This window comes from Amblyomma maculatum, chromosome 11 (genome assembly GCF_055883805.1).
Source record: "Amblyomma maculatum isolate TAMU_Amacu chromosome 11, ASM5588380v1, whole genome shotgun sequence".
Classification (NCBI taxonomy): Eukaryota; Metazoa; Arthropoda; class Arachnida; order Ixodida; family Ixodidae; genus Amblyomma; species Amblyomma maculatum.
The window spans coordinates 28,640,028-28,655,390 of record NC_139354.1 but is presented as its reverse complement, the minus strand read 5'-3'; the positions used below and the strand labels follow the sequence as shown (position 1 = coordinate 28,655,390).

Here is a 15,363-nt window from a genome sequence, read left to right as displayed (position 1 = left end):
GACTTGTTGTTCGCCTTGTACTGCACAGGTAGGCTACGAGTTCCCTTAAAACAGCGCGGCTTGGCACTTTTGCCTATGACTAACGGCGGACGCTTGTCCGAGCCATCCATGTTTGTGCAAAGCAGCACTGTGATGCGTTTTTTGCTGTGTTTGCCGCCGTGACAGCGCTGCCCCTTGAAGTCGAGCGTCCTAGCCGGCAACATCTCGTAGAATAGCCCGGTCTCGTCGGCGTTGTAAATGTCTGCAGGCGCGAAGTTGCTTAAAATTCCGGCCATGTTACTCGCCTTCAAGCAGCTGCTCCGTCCACGTCTGCTGACATTGACTCGCCGCACAACACTTTTCCAACGATGTTATGGCGGGCCTTGAAACGGTTTAGCCAGCCAATGCTGGCTTTAAAATCATCAATGCATAGTTCAAGGCTTTCTGCTGGACGATGCTTCCGGACAGGGGGACGTTGCTGGCTCGTGCTTCCACAAACCACGCATGCACTGCTTTGTCCAACTCTTCATGGAGGGGCCGCGTCACCTTTTTGTGCTTCGAGGATGTGCCTGAAGCAAGTGCCATTCTCACGCTGTCCTTATTGCCTAGAATCGTTGACAGCGAACTTGCAGGAATTCCGAAGTCTTCAGCAATTGCCGCTTTCTTCCTTCCACTTTCTGCTTGGACGATTATTTGAGCTTTTTGCTCAAGGGAAAGAGTTTTGCGTTTTTTCACTTGCGTTGCCATCGTGTCCTGCGGATGAAAACTCGTCGTTGTCAAAGAGAAAGGCAGCGAGTGAACAACGCGACCACGACACAAAGCCAAAATGGCGGAACTGCAATCACGTGATTTCATGCTTAATGTGGCTTTGGATTTGACTTGGACTTCTCGCCAATAAAACTAGTTTCGGTTTCGATTTTGAACGCGAAAATTTCGTTGAAGCGGAAACGCTCTGCAAAAATGGTTCGTTGTGCAGAGAAATTTAGGCTATTAATTCTTATAGGATACTCGCGGGGAATAAAAAATTATTCGTTGTCGCGGAAATTTCGTTGTGGCGGTATTCGTTGTGGCGGGATTCAACTGTATAAGTCCTCATATTAATCCACAAAGTCAATCTCATACTGTCCCGTTACCAGATGTGGGTGGTTCGCACGCTATCTCGAATGCGGAGTACAGACCAAAGCCCAGGTGGTACCTCGTCTCAAGAGACGCCGCTGTTCTATAAGAGGAACGTTGAGGAGGACCAGCTGAAGGGAGTTGTGCTGCGACGTCACCTTAGCTAGATGTCGGCATTGCAGCGTCCTCGTTCCAATGATGAAGTCTCGGGTGTAGCATGAGCTGCTGGCTGAGTCGGTGTTCTGGAGGTGCTGACACAGGGCCTGCGATCCAAAGAAGAGGTCAGCATCATGATTCAAGTGACAGGGGCATCAGCTGGTGGGGACCACCCTTATCGTAGGTCTCATGAACACCACCTGCAGCAGCTGACGACCATGCACCAATGTGTGCACCCAGAATGTTCCCCCTTTGTCCATGTCGCAATTCCTTTTATGCCCACCATGCCCTGTGCCCACAAGGCGCCAACTCGTGATGCTCACATAATGCTGCCACAGCAAGGGGAGAGCAGCCACTGAAACACTGGTACAACCTGCCTGACTATGCTAGCCAGGCACAGCTGCCTTTGCATGAGTGCCTTGCTGACAAGGACTTGCTAATAGATGCCAGTGAGGCTAAGACCAAAATTCTAATGAGGTACTCCATTCGGTAGTCTCTAATATCAAATACAAAGCATGCCTAGCTGATTTCTTGTGAAGCAGCCGTTGCTGAAGTAGTGATGAGATTTAATTCTGGGACAAAGGAAGCAGCATCACGCATTCTCTAAGAGCTTCGAGTGAAACCAAACAGCCTAACCAGTCGGAGGGTTCACGAGAAAGATGATCGCCAAGCTGCCAACTCTGAGCGGAAGCGGGCAGCTTCAGCTGGCTTTGTCTCCACTGTGAAATGGCGTCGTCAAAAAAAAACCGATGGCCATTACTCAGCTGAGGCATTCTGAAGCTACAAGCTAATTTTGTTTTCATAACTGAGCACAAAAGAAGGTTTGAAAACAATGTATTCAGTTTTTTGCAGTTTTCTCAGTTTGACCATTTTCGTCACTTGGCAACTTACTGACAAGCCTATCTCAACTTCTGCTCTACTCGTTTTGGTCCCTTTTGTGTTGTTTCGTAGCTAAATAGTTGCTGATTGCAAAAAGGGTTTCAGATGATGGCCAGGTGCAAGCACAAAAGTTTTATCTCCTGAAATATTTAACAAATATTTCAGTTTTTCAACCAAAAGTTTCAGTGGTCACAACTTTTGCACAAGAAGAGCCAGAAGCATGCTTTTACCATTGTTGCACTCCTTGACCCTTTTACAATGTATTGGTATGCAGATTTTGAGCATCCGTACAGCAGTTTCTTCTAAAACTTGATCGGAATCTTTGTTTATAAAATATTGCATATAGACGAAAGTATCAAGTTTTTTGTAAAATCTGATTTCAAATTTTACATCAGCATGCAGAAATAGTCAAATCTTGTTACTACAAATACCAGATTAACAAATTTTTCAGATTAATGAATATTTTTAAAATCTCCAACTGATTTTCAATATCTTCAATGTATTTCAGTACTACAAATTTCAATACAACGCATATTTTAGATTAACGAACATATTTATTTTCTCCGGTATTATCAAGGAACAACAGTACAATGAATTCGGCTAAAATTAACAGCACCACAACTCTCGCGTGAAATAGAAATCGCCTGTGTGTACGTTCTGTGTGTTTCTGTGTGTACGTCCCATGGGCAGTAGCTATCATCATCGCCATATCTAGCGCCAACTCCTAATGCCGCCTCAAAGCCTAGTGGCCTAGTAACCTGGCCTTTTCTCTTTGTGTTGTGTGACGTTTGTCGGTCGGACGTTCGTGTTCATGTACGCGCGAACAGGTGTTTTTGTTGCTGATGCCCTTACTGCGAAAAATCCGACGATAAATGCAGCCAACGAGGGCACCAAGAAGAAGCGAAAGCAGTTTTCCCTGCAGGAAAAAGTGGACATTTTGCGCGAAATCGACGGAGGAAAAAAACAAATCGACCTCTGCAGGCAGTGTGGCATTGCCCCATCTGCCGTCACGACCATTTTGTAGGATTGTGACATGGTTACAAAACTTCACCGGGAATCTCAACTTGCTTCTACAAGGAAACAGCTGCCTGCGTCTAGGAAACTTTCAGGATGTGGACCAAGCTGTCCTCACGTGGTTTCAAGGCGCAAGACTGAAAAATGTTCCCGTGTCTGGCCCAATGCTGCAAAAAAAAAGCACGCGAGTTTGCCAATGCACTTGAAATAACTGGGTTTGAAGCAAGTGCGGGCTGGCTTTTCCGTTTCCGTCAAATGAACGGAATAACTTAGCAGGTAGTGTCAGGCGAGGAAAAGGCTGCTGACAAAGAAACTGGATTCTTGGCAAAATGATTGCTCCTGTGAGGTGGCCGAGTCGTACTGTGAAGATGACATTTTCAACACAGACGAAACCGCGTGTTTTTACCAGCTGCTGCCAGATCGAACGATGCACTTCAAAGAACAACAGTGCAAAGAAGAAAAAAAGTCTCATCTTCGCTTGACAGTTCTGCTCTGCTGCAATGAAACAGGCACGAAGATGATTAAACCGCTTGTCATCGGCAAGTATGCGAAGCCTCGCAGCATGAAGAATGTCATGTCGACACCGTACGACTACCGTGCAAACAGTGCCTGGATGACCAGAGAATTGTTCTCTGAGTGGCACATCAAACTCGATGATTAAATGAGGAAGGATGACAGAAAAATTCTTTTGGTTGTCGACAACTGCTCTGCTCACATCGTAAATGTTTGCCTGATGCACGTTCACCTGGAATTTCTGCCGCCAAACAACACATCTTTGCTCCAACCGCTAGATCAAGGCATTATAAAGAGTGTGAAGGCAGAATTTCGGAAGTGCCTTGTACAGCGGTTGATTATCAGTCTGCGCCTGAAGCAGCCAACTGTAGTCAACATTCGCCAGGCAGCGGAAATGTTCACGGGAGCTTGGTGGAATTTGAAGGCGTCAACCATCAGCAACTGCTGGCAGAGAGCAGGGCTTGTCAAAGCGCCTGTGCATCATTAAGATGACCTGGAGATGAATGACAACGGCCCGAAAGACCTGTGGACTGGGGTTGAGAAACTGCTGCCCGCTGTCTCTTCTTTCGACGACTACATGGGAAGCGACAGCGCAGCACTCGTCGGCTGAGTTGATGACCGAGGAGATCACTGAAAGCGTTCGCGACGTGTCCAGTGACGATGACGACTGTGGGTCACTGAACATCGAAGAAGATGAGACCATATCACACTCGATGTTTTGATCCACATGAACAAAGTCCGCACTTTCATCGCTCGGTATAGTGATGTGCCCGATGAGGTGTTGCGCAAAGTTGAAAGTGTAGAAGCATTTCTGATTGGTCGTGTGTGCTGCACACACCAGCAGAAAATAACAAACAGATTTCTTTATATAAATCACCTTTGAAATAAGTGAAACATTTTCATTTGAGCGTTTGATTGTCTCTACATGTGTTCACTGTCAAGATAAGTCATTTTTGTTCCTAGGCTTGATCACAGGCTTATAACCGCAGGTTTTTCATTACAACGACATCTCAAAATAACGAACGATTTTCGACGGTCCCGCGTGATTCGTTATATCGAGATTTGACTGTAGACCTACAAAAATGTTTTCTCTCCCTTAGAGGGGTGACGACAGAGTCGTTCGATGTATTGCCGTTGTATGTTTCTGTGAATAATATACAAGTCTGTGATTCTACTTGCAAAGTTTTAGTGTCTAGCGCGTGATGCATATTATAAAACAACTCGACAGAAATCGGAATCGGGAAGCTCCTCCAACTGAGAGCGACCACCATTTTGAAATGCTTGTGTGACGTCAGAAGAGAAACACGGCGCAGGATTGTCGCACCGTCTGCAATGCAGGCTGACATTTCAATAAGGACAAGTCTCTTAATTTGTGGACGATTGACACAGTGGTCATTCCTCATGCATAAATGATTGATGAAGATGTTACCGCACAAAAGCAATATTGAGTAAGACATCATTTCTCCAGCATAAAGCACGGTCACAGTCAGAGGGCAGCACAGTTATATCTTTAAGGTTCCTTAGCTTATTGACACACTGATCTGTTGCATTGCGGCATTACACCTGTGATGACACCAGCCTGACCAACGGTCGCCTATCACCGTTGTGCGAGGTTTTCGGCTCCGCCGCGCCAATGAAATTGATAAGCGAACGGTCGCCAGTCGCCCAATCTATTTTGGCCGAGCGAGAACTTGACACCTGATGAGTGAGCGCTTTTCTGTAGCTTAACCATGTTAAAAAAAAGGAAAACAACCAGCTACACTTTATATGTTCCCCTGCTCATAGCAATGACCATGCCAGAAATGTCAGTCGGCGCCAAACTGCCGGCCCGTTCCGCGACTAGTAAGCCTAGCACAAGTATGCAGGGTTCGGGTGTAGAGTTTCGGCGATTACGGAGCGCGCATTCACAACCTTTAGCGGTTGCATGTGGCCATTGAGTGTATTTCTGGCAGTAGTGACCCCAAATCGATGACTGCTTGCTTCGCTTCACAAAGCACGTGAACATTAAGCAGAAAGCGTCGATGTGACTCCTCTGGCGAGCGCAGCCAGCAGCTATAAGCCCCGCTTGGGTACCCTGTGCAAACAGGAGACGTAGCATCCACGGCGCTTCTTGCAGCGCAGTTGTAGTTAGTGAACAAATTTATTTATTTATTTATTGTACCTCAAAGGCTCCTGTTATGGGGCATTACAAGAGGGATGGGCATGACAGTTAAAAAATTATGGTTTCTATCTTTTTCTTGAAATGGATGGGGTTTATAAGGTGCACAGCTTCAGGCGGCAGATCACAAAAAATGATCGGAGATGAGCAGACGTTTTAGCCGGGGGAGAGTAGACGGTCTTGCGGTGGTCAATTCGACTGGAGAGACGTTGAGTTGGGTTGGTGATATGACTGATGCTCCTACAAATGAATGATAAAACTTCTGAAAAAGCACAATCTAAACATTTTTGGCTGTGATTCAAGATTAGGTAGTGAGGCTCGTACTTTTAAAGCAGACACACTAGTATGGTATGAGTAATCTGAATATACGAAGCGGACAGTGCGATTTTGAATTTTTTCTTGTGTTAACGATAGGTTAGCTTGATGAGGGTCCCGATTCAAGATTAGGTAGTGAGGCTCGTACTTTTAAAGCAGACACACTAGTATGGTATGAGTAATCTGAATATACGAAGCGGACAGAGCGATTTTGAATTTTTTCTTGTGTTAACGATAGGTTAGCTTGATGAGGGTCCCATACTGATGAAGCGAATTCTAATTTAGGCCGGACGGAAGTTAGGTATGCTAACAATTTATTAGGAGGGGTAGCAAAACGAAGATTACGACGCAAAAATCCAAGAGTGCGATTAGCGTTATTAGCGATATTGCTTATATGTAAAGACCAATTTAGGCTATGTGTTAGGGTAATGCCTAAATATTTACAGGTGGAAACTGGAGACACTTCAGAATGGAAAAGAACATATTGGTGCAAATAATGGTGTAACTGGTGCAGAAAAGAAGTGGATAGTTTCCCCACAGAGATAATTTATCAAAAACCTCAGTAATTTTAGATAGACCCCGCTTCGTACGATAGCTGGCTGGTGCAATCAGTCAAAAAACGTCTTCCGCAAACGCAGGCCGGCAAAAAAAAATGCCTTGCTTTTTCTTTGTTAATTTGATTAGTGTTGGTAGCCGTGGACTTTCAAGGTGCTCATTCGGCGCAAGGCCGCGCCACTGCCGACATTCTTTGATTTTCGATTATACGACATCCAGGTTATACAACGGTGTTGCATGGTCTCGTGAAAGTCGTATTGTAACCCGCGCTGACCGTGTCAGTTCTGGAGGGGGAAGAAGACGAAGATCGTGCGGAGTGCACGTGGTTCTGGGCCGCCGCTGCTTTTGCCTGGTCAAGCGCCTACTCTCTGCCTCCTGTGCCTCAGCGCCCCAACCCCGTCCTTTGACCCTGTTCTTCTAAACTGCCGTCCGGGTAGCGATAGAACCCGTGACATTCTGGTGGAGACGCGGGGTAAATTCAGCACAGCCTCTCAACACCCGTTACTCTGAGTCCGCCCCAAGTCTCAGCCGCCGCCCCTTCGACGAGGAGGCCAAGATGCGTGCTAGCCGGCGACTTCAAGGGCTTGCTCCTGAATTTGGTCTGTTGCCGAACTCCGGCTCTTCACGACTTACAATGGCCCAGAGTGCCAAGACCCAATGTCAACAGACAGACTCGTTTCTCGCACCGTCCATGGTGTATCTACCGATGGCTCCTCGAGCGGCTGCCACGTTTCATGACGATGCCTTCGAAGATGTGGAGGATTGGCTAGAACAGTATGAACGTGTGACCCGCCACAATGGCTGGAATGCCGAAAACTGTCTTCAGAATTTGTATTTCTGCCTGGACAATATGGCTTGGCACTGGTTCGAAAACCACGGGGCCTCCTTTACATCCTGAGACACCTGTAAGGAAGAGCTGCAACGGATGTTCGCCAATCAGTATCGGCGACAGCGAGCAGAAGACCTTCTGCAAACAAGAGTACAACGACCCAACGAAACTATAACAAGTTTTGTTCAAGACGTCTTACGACTTAGCTCCCGGGCCGACCCCCGTGCCACCGAGGAAAAAAAGGTGCGTGCACTCATGCGGGGCGTCACGAGTGACATTTTTGGCAGGTTTATTCGAGATCCGCCAACTACAGTGGCACAATTTGTAAATGAGGCGACGAACATAGAGCGAGCCTAGGTTACGCGAGCGGACTATTATTGTCGCCTTGCTAAAGGTCCCAGCGTTTCGAACCTTTCAGCTGCTCGTTTTCCTGTTGGTTCCCTCGACGCCGCAAATCTGCGCAAGATCATTCGCGAAGTTGTACGAGAGGAAATACGGCAGCTGCTTCCACCTGCTGATGGTACGGCATCCTGCGCCCTCATGGATGCTGTCCGCGAAGAAGTACAATGTGCTTTTTATCCACAGTGCTCCGTTGCTTCTTCACCTCAGCCTGTTGAGATGTACGCATCCGTTGCTACTCGCCCGCCGCCGCAGCAGCCACCACTGCCGCCTGTGCGCCGTCAGTACTTGCCTGCACAACCCCGTATCCTTGCGTACAATCTTCGTCCGCAGCAGCAATGAATGAGCAAGGCCAATGCATGGAGGACAACCGACCAACGCCCGCTATGCTTCCACTGCGGAGAAGCAGGCCACGTCTACCGTCACTGCCCTTACCGCGAGCTTGGTCTTCGCGGTTTCCAGTGGAATGTTCCCCGCCCAAAGTTCGGCGAGCAACCCCGCGACATCGCGGATTATCTGCGCCGTTCACCACCACCCGACCGGTCTTCATGTCGCGACCTTCGCTCGACACCGTCCCACCGGTACGATTCTCCCCTTCGCAGCAATCGACGGGAAAGCCTGTCTCCTCATCGGGAAAACTAAGCCCGGCGACGTCTGGAGATGACGTTGCCGAACCCGTTACAGTTAAAGAGCCTCCAAATTTTTCGCCCCCACTCCCCCATGCGAACCGACGATTAACCCGACGAACTTCGCGCCGAACTTTCCGCCGAGCTTTCCGACGAGCTTCACGACGAACTCCCCGACGGAGCTTCCGATGACCGTGGCACCACAGTGTACAATAACCTTGATGTTGTGATCGATGGATACGACGTGACGGCACTCATTGAACCGCTGGAGGCCACCTCGTGAGAACAATCGGCAGATGCACTGCTCGTATTGAGATTAACGGTCTCAGGTACGCGGTTACCTTTGTTGTACTATAGAAATGTTCCAGAGACATTATTCTCGGCATGGAGTTTTTGAGTGATTGCAGCGCTGTAATCGACTTTACCGACCGCCGCCTCACGCTTCATCAACCTCGATATACCTCGGCGCAAACAAGCCAAGTTTGCACGGCACGTGTCTTGGTGAGCACGTAACCATACCGCCCCAGCAACCTTTCAGCGCGTTATGGACACCGTCTCGGCCGGACTGAAGTGGCAAACTTGTCTGGTCTACCTTGACGATGTTGTAATTTTCTCAAGCATGTTCTCAATCATCTTCGCCTGAGAGCAGTACTACAAGCTATAAGAAGCACAGGTCTCACTCTGAAGCCAACAAAGTGCAAGTTTGCTTACGATGAACTAAAATTTCTTGGCTACGTCGTCAGTAGCGCGGGTGCTCGTCCAGATCCCGATAAAACAGCCGCCGTCGCCTCCTTTCCTACACCATCGGACAAGAACGCCGTACGGAGGTTTCTGGGCCTCTGTGCTTACTATAGGCACTTTGTTCCCAATTTTCTCATGTCGCTGCACCACTTACTCATCTCCCGAAGGAGAATGTCGCCTTCTAGTGGTCGGATGAACAGCAGCGTGCATTCGACCGCCTTAAACAAAGCTTACAAACCTCCCCTGTACTCGGGCACTATGACCAGGACGCCGAGACTGAAGTTCATACAGATGCCAGCAACAAGGGCCCCGGAGCCGTGCTCATTAAAAAACAGAACGGGACCGAGCGTGTAAACACTTACGCAAGTCGAACATTATCGCAGGCAGAGACTAACTACTCGACCACTGAAAAAGAATGCCTCGCGGTAGTTTGGGCGATTAATAATTTCAGGCACTACTTGTACGGACACCCATTTCAGGTGGTTACCAACCATCACTCTATGTTGGCTCAGCACTTTGAGAGACCCCTCAGGGCGACTTGCACGGTGGGCCCTTCGATTGCAAGAATTCGATGCTACTATAGTTTATAAGTCCGGTCGCAGGCACACAGATGCTGACTGCCTCTCGAGAGCCCCTATAGAATCAGCATCGGACGGTCAAGACGATGAGTATGAAGACGCTTTTATAGGTACCATAAGCACGGTCGATACGGCAGCGACATGACACTGAACTCCATGAAGTAATCGCCCATCTGGAAGGTCAAGAAGGCACCATTCCATGCGTCTTCTTGCGCGTTCTACCCGCATTACGTCTTCACAACAATGTGCTATATATACAAAAAGAGCTTCGCAGCAAGTGCGAGGTCTTGGCTACTGGTTGTTCCGGCTGACCTACGTATTGAAATTATGGACGCCTGTCATGACGACCCAACTTCCAGGCATTTCGGATGCAGCCAAACATTCGCACGAATTCGTTCTAAGTATTACTGGCCTCAACTTGCTAAGACTGTTCGTCACTATACCAGGACCTGCCGCGAATGTCAAAGACGCAAGACTCCGCCCGTACAACCCACAGGACATATTCACCCCATTCCGCCGCCTATGACTGTTCCAGCAGGTAGGCATGGACCTGCTCGGACCTTTTCCTACCTCCAACTTGGGACACCGCTAAATTGCTGTCGCTATGGATTACCTCACGCGGTATGCTGAATCGCGAGCTTTATCTTCTGCAACAGCAGCTGATGTAGCGAAGTTTTTCGTCAAGTCCATCGTCCTCCGTCACGGTGCTCCCGAAGTCTTGATCACAGATCGCAGTGCCGCGTTCGTGTCCCAGCTAATGGCAGAGATCTTGTGTTTAAGCAACACGCGCCACCACAAAACTACCGCATACCACCTCCAAACGAATGGGCTCACTGAGTGCCTTAATAAGACTATGGCCGACAAGATATATATGTATGTGAACGTCGAGCACCGTACATGGGACGACATTCTTCCCTACGCAACTTTCACTTATAACACCACAACTCAGGAAACAACCAGGTTTTCGCCGTTCCACCTGGCGCATGGCAGAGAGGTGATTACCATGCTTGACGCCATGCTTCCCCATGAGCCGGAGGCCTACTCTTACGACGATGTCCAACTGGTAACCCAGCACGCGGAAGAAGCCTGACAGTTGGCACGACTACGCATCCAAGACCGCCAGCGCGTCGATGCATGCAGGTACAACCTCCGGCATCGTGAAGTTCATTTTGCACCTGGTGATAAAGTGTGGGTGTGGACTCCCGTTCGCCGCCGCGGTCTCCAGCGAGAAGCTCCTAAAACATTACTTTGGCCCATACGAGGTCGTTCACTGTATAAGCGACATGAATTATGAGGTAATTCCGATTGTTCCGAGCACATCTCGTCGGCCCCCTCATTCTGAAGTGGTGCATGTGGTTCGCCTCAAAACTTACTGTGAATGCTAGAACCACGTATTCTGACTCTGAGCTCTGCTCGATTTAACATTTCAGTTACGCTGGAGCGCGCATTGGGACGATGCGCCTTTCAGGGGGAGGAGTAGTGTAACCCGTGCTAACCGTGTCAGTTCTGGAGGGGGAAGAAGATGAAGATCGTGCAGAGTGCACGTGGTTCTGGGCCACCGCTGCTTTTGCCTGGTCAAGCGCCTGCTCTCTGCCTCCTGTGCCTCAGCGCCCCAACCCCGTCCTTTGACCCTGTCCTTCTGCACTGCCGTCCGGGTAGCGATAGAACCCGTGACAGTATAATCCGAGGTTCCACTGTATATACAAAAAACCAAAGAAACCCCTACAAGCCTGAAACAATAATGGCAAACGACAGACTCAGTGCTATGAGTGCTTGCATCGGACCACTGGGCCAAAGACTGCCCTCGCGCTTCGCAAAACACGCAAGAGAAACGTGCTCGAGCACACAAAGTAGCTGCACCCAATGTAGAGAAATGCAAAACATCAGCGTCGGCAATCTCACAGGCAACTCTTGTAGCAGAGGTGAAAACTCACTAGTAACATGACGATATGCAAATCAAAGCTACAGAAGGTGGAGATTGAGTTCGCAGGGATACTAGCGACAGCTTGTAGCTAATTGATACTGGTAGCGGGATAGCCGTGGTTAGGGAAAACCTCGTGCCGGGTATGTGCCTGGAGCTGTCCGGCTGGATAAAGCTAGTTTCGGCTTTAGGCGTAATGGTAGATGCAAAACTGGCCACTCTTGTAGCTGGAAACAGGCGGCGCACTGCTTATATAGGCAGACCCGAGACAGTGGAGATTGTATGCGTCCTTTCAGATAGGCTAGCGGAGGGTGTGGATTGCTTGCTCTTGAAGGAGGATAGGGAACTGCTTTCGGATGTAGACAGTTGCTACGAGGCATTGGTTATGAGTTAGGCCTGCCCTCGGGCTGAAGCAGGTAATATGTCCATCACCATGATGAAGCAGACTATAAAGCTGAGCTCTAGGGTGCGCGAGGAGCAGGCAGCAGGACCTGAGGCAGATGAACTTGCAAATAGTAAGCAGAGCATAGCACCGGAACAGCTGTACGAGGTAGATCAGGAAGAAAGCGAGAACGAAGATGAAGTCGTGCCCCAGGATGATGTGGACGAAGCCCTAAAACAGTGCCAGGTATTCCGATACCACCAAGTGTCAGATACAACCCTAAAGAAACCGTGTGCTGATGCAAAGGCATCCACTTTCCACCCACTTTTTCCTCCGAGAATTTGAAAAAAAAAAAAGCTGTTAATCAGTGGCACGCCCCTCCATTTCGGCCATTGGCAGCATGCCAAGATGCTGCACAGCGATAACGTCACGGCGTGTTTATTTTTCGAGTGTGCTTTTGATGTTAGCTCCTATGGTCACTGGGAGCAAACTTGGCAGAGTGCCTGTGATGACTTGATTGCACAAGCCTGGTTCGATTTATCGTGCTGCACTTAGGGCAGGCGGAGTCCACTGCCACAAAATTACTGGAAAGCGTGATAGCTGCAAATGCCGTTTGAAGCGAACAATGCTAAATGCCGGTGTCGTGATCGCAGATGACTACACGCTTTCGTTGATTCATAGATGCAATGGACAACTGGCCAAAAAAAATCTTCCACTTCTTAATGCCCGCAGCCGCCAGAGCTTATGCTACGTTGCACATTCAGCATAACGACAAGCGTGAACAATTCTCGTAAAAGAAAAAAAACACGAATTTGTCGCTCTTAACACTTTCCTGTCCGCACCTATTCCCATCGATAGCCCGCTACTGATGGTTTCAAGATTTGAATTTTCGAAGCGCTCCTTGACAAGTGGCGTCATCCAATGGGAAACAGAGGAACCCTTCTTTCAGTTTTGCTCTTGATTTATTTTTCTGCCGTGCTGCGCTCGTCCAGATGGTCTCGAAGTCAGGTAATCGGTGCTCCTTGTTTACATCATGGCATAGATGTTGCGCACGCCTGCTACGCAGAAACGAGCGTTTCCGCGGAAGTTGATGCATCGGAGAGCTTGTTTTTGGATGCGAAACGCAGCAGTGATGATTCAAAAGATGAATTCAGCTCTTCAGATTACTGACAGTGAAACGTCAGACCGACTCGGAACGTCGACAGCTATGCCCAGATAAGTGTTGCCCACTATAGATGGTTGAATTTTCCCGCTTTCAAAGTGCTTCATGACAAGTGGTGTCATTCAGTGGGAAATAGAAGAACCCTTCTTTCAGTTTTGCTTTTGCTTTTAGGTTTTCCGCTAAGCCGCGCCCGTCCAGATAGTCTCCAGAGTCAGGCGATTATGTTTACATCATGGCGTCGACGTCGCATGCTCCTGCAGCGCCACAGTTTCACGGTAGTTGATGCATCGGAGAGCTCATTTTTGGATGCGAACAGCAGCAGTGATGACTCGGAAAATGAATTCAGCTCTTCAGATTTTAGCGCTGACAGCAAAACTATGTCAAACCGACCGAGAACGTCGATAGTCATGCCTCTATAAGTTTTGCGTTCACTAACCATAAATTTCTGCTTCTGCTGCGCGCTGATCGGAAGATATCACTGTTCTGAAGGTCACAACTGTTATCTGCAGGGTGACGTCTTTTGGGTAGTATTATAGTCGAACCGAGATAATTCGAATTTTGGTTATATAGAACTCGCAGAACATCCTCTTGAAAATCCCACATAAAAGTATAGGAAAGCTGCGTCGTATGACGAACCCAATTTTACCGGTCATTCGATATACTGAACTCCGCACCACGCTATGGATGGTGCGCCTTCCCCAAAGGCATCACATCACCCTCGGCCGTTTGCCACGTGGCGTTTTCAAGCAATGCGCGGAAAGAGAGGGCCCAGTTCAGCGGCAGCTGGTCTAGGGCAGCGCCCCGGCCTTTCCCCAAAGGCACGCACATCTGCGGTGATTGTTTGCCGCGCCAGCATGTGACGTTTGCAAGCCATGTGCACGAAGGAACGAGAGGAAACACGGTGCAAGAGAGGGAACCAATGCAGACGTGGTGTCCGGGAGAGGAGAAAAACGTGATAGAGCAAAGCGCAAAGGTGTGCCCACTCTTCTGCCGAGCTTTATCTCTCTCCTTCCTCTCTCTTTCCCGGTCTTTGTTCGCAGCAGCACGCACTACGCATGCGCAGATTAGCCAGCTCAGCCTGTGGCAGATGATTCGTAGTGGTTGACGTGCGATGCGCATCTCATGTCAGCTACGGCGGCTGCAAACGTTAAGAAGCAGTAATCTTTTTTTCTTTTGAAATAGTTGTCTTTAAAGAGCTAGTTGGTACATTTTTAAGGAATAACATTGCGGAGATGAAGGACAAGGTACAAGGAAGAAGACAACACCAGCGCCGGTGTTGTCTTCTTGTCCCGTGTCTTTCATCTCCGCACTGTTATTCCTCAAAAATAGTTGTCCTTAGTTGTCGTGCTGAACATGCGGTGCAGCGTAAGCTATGGCAGCTGTGGACATTAAGAAGCGGCAGAATTTTTTTTTTGCGACCGTCGTTCGTTCTTGCATCTATGAATACACGAAAGCACGCAGTCAGCTGCGATCATGACACTGTCTTTTAGCTTTGTTCGCTTCAAACAGCATTTGCAACTACCACGCTTTCCAATGATTTTGTGGCAGTGGACTATGTCCACCCCAAGCGCGGAGCGATAAATCGATCCAGGTTTGTGAATGCCAATCAAGCCATCACGGGCACTCTGCTAAGTTCGCTCCCTGCCACCGCAGGATCTATGAAAAGTATAGTAAAAAAAATTAGCACACCGTGAGGATATCGCTGCGCAGAATCTTGGCGCGCTGCCAATAAATGAGCTGTGGATGCAACGGTCGAAATGGAGGGATACGCCAGAAAACGCTTTTTTTTCTTCAAATTCTCAGGAGAAAAAATGGGGAGTGGGTTCATTATGCGAATAACTATCATTTTTCATGACCACAAGTGGCGTCTCAAGCCGATTTCTGTATATCGAATTATCGATATATCGAACTATTTCGCGATCCCCTTCTAGTTCGATATGTCCGGGTTCGACTGTACTTGTCGCCGGTAGTGCAGGAAGTCGTGTTTTCCACTAGAGGACAGCCAGGGGTTGACCTCGGCGTAGCGTATCTGTATCAAAA

At 48.6% G+C, this 15,363-nt stretch overlaps 1 long non-coding RNA gene across 1 annotated transcript in view; it reads right to left on the bottom strand.

Annotated features, from left to right (window-relative positions):
* Positions 1-856: 856 nt before the first annotated feature.
* The window catches only part of LOC146173265 (uncharacterized), a 35,547-nt gene continuing 21,040 nt past the window's right edge, over positions 857-15,363 (bottom strand). The window contains exon 4 of the long non-coding RNA XR_014702200.1: positions 857-1,358. This is a non-coding gene — a long non-coding RNA (uncharacterized LOC146173265). The remainder of the gene's footprint in view (positions 1,359-15,363) is intronic.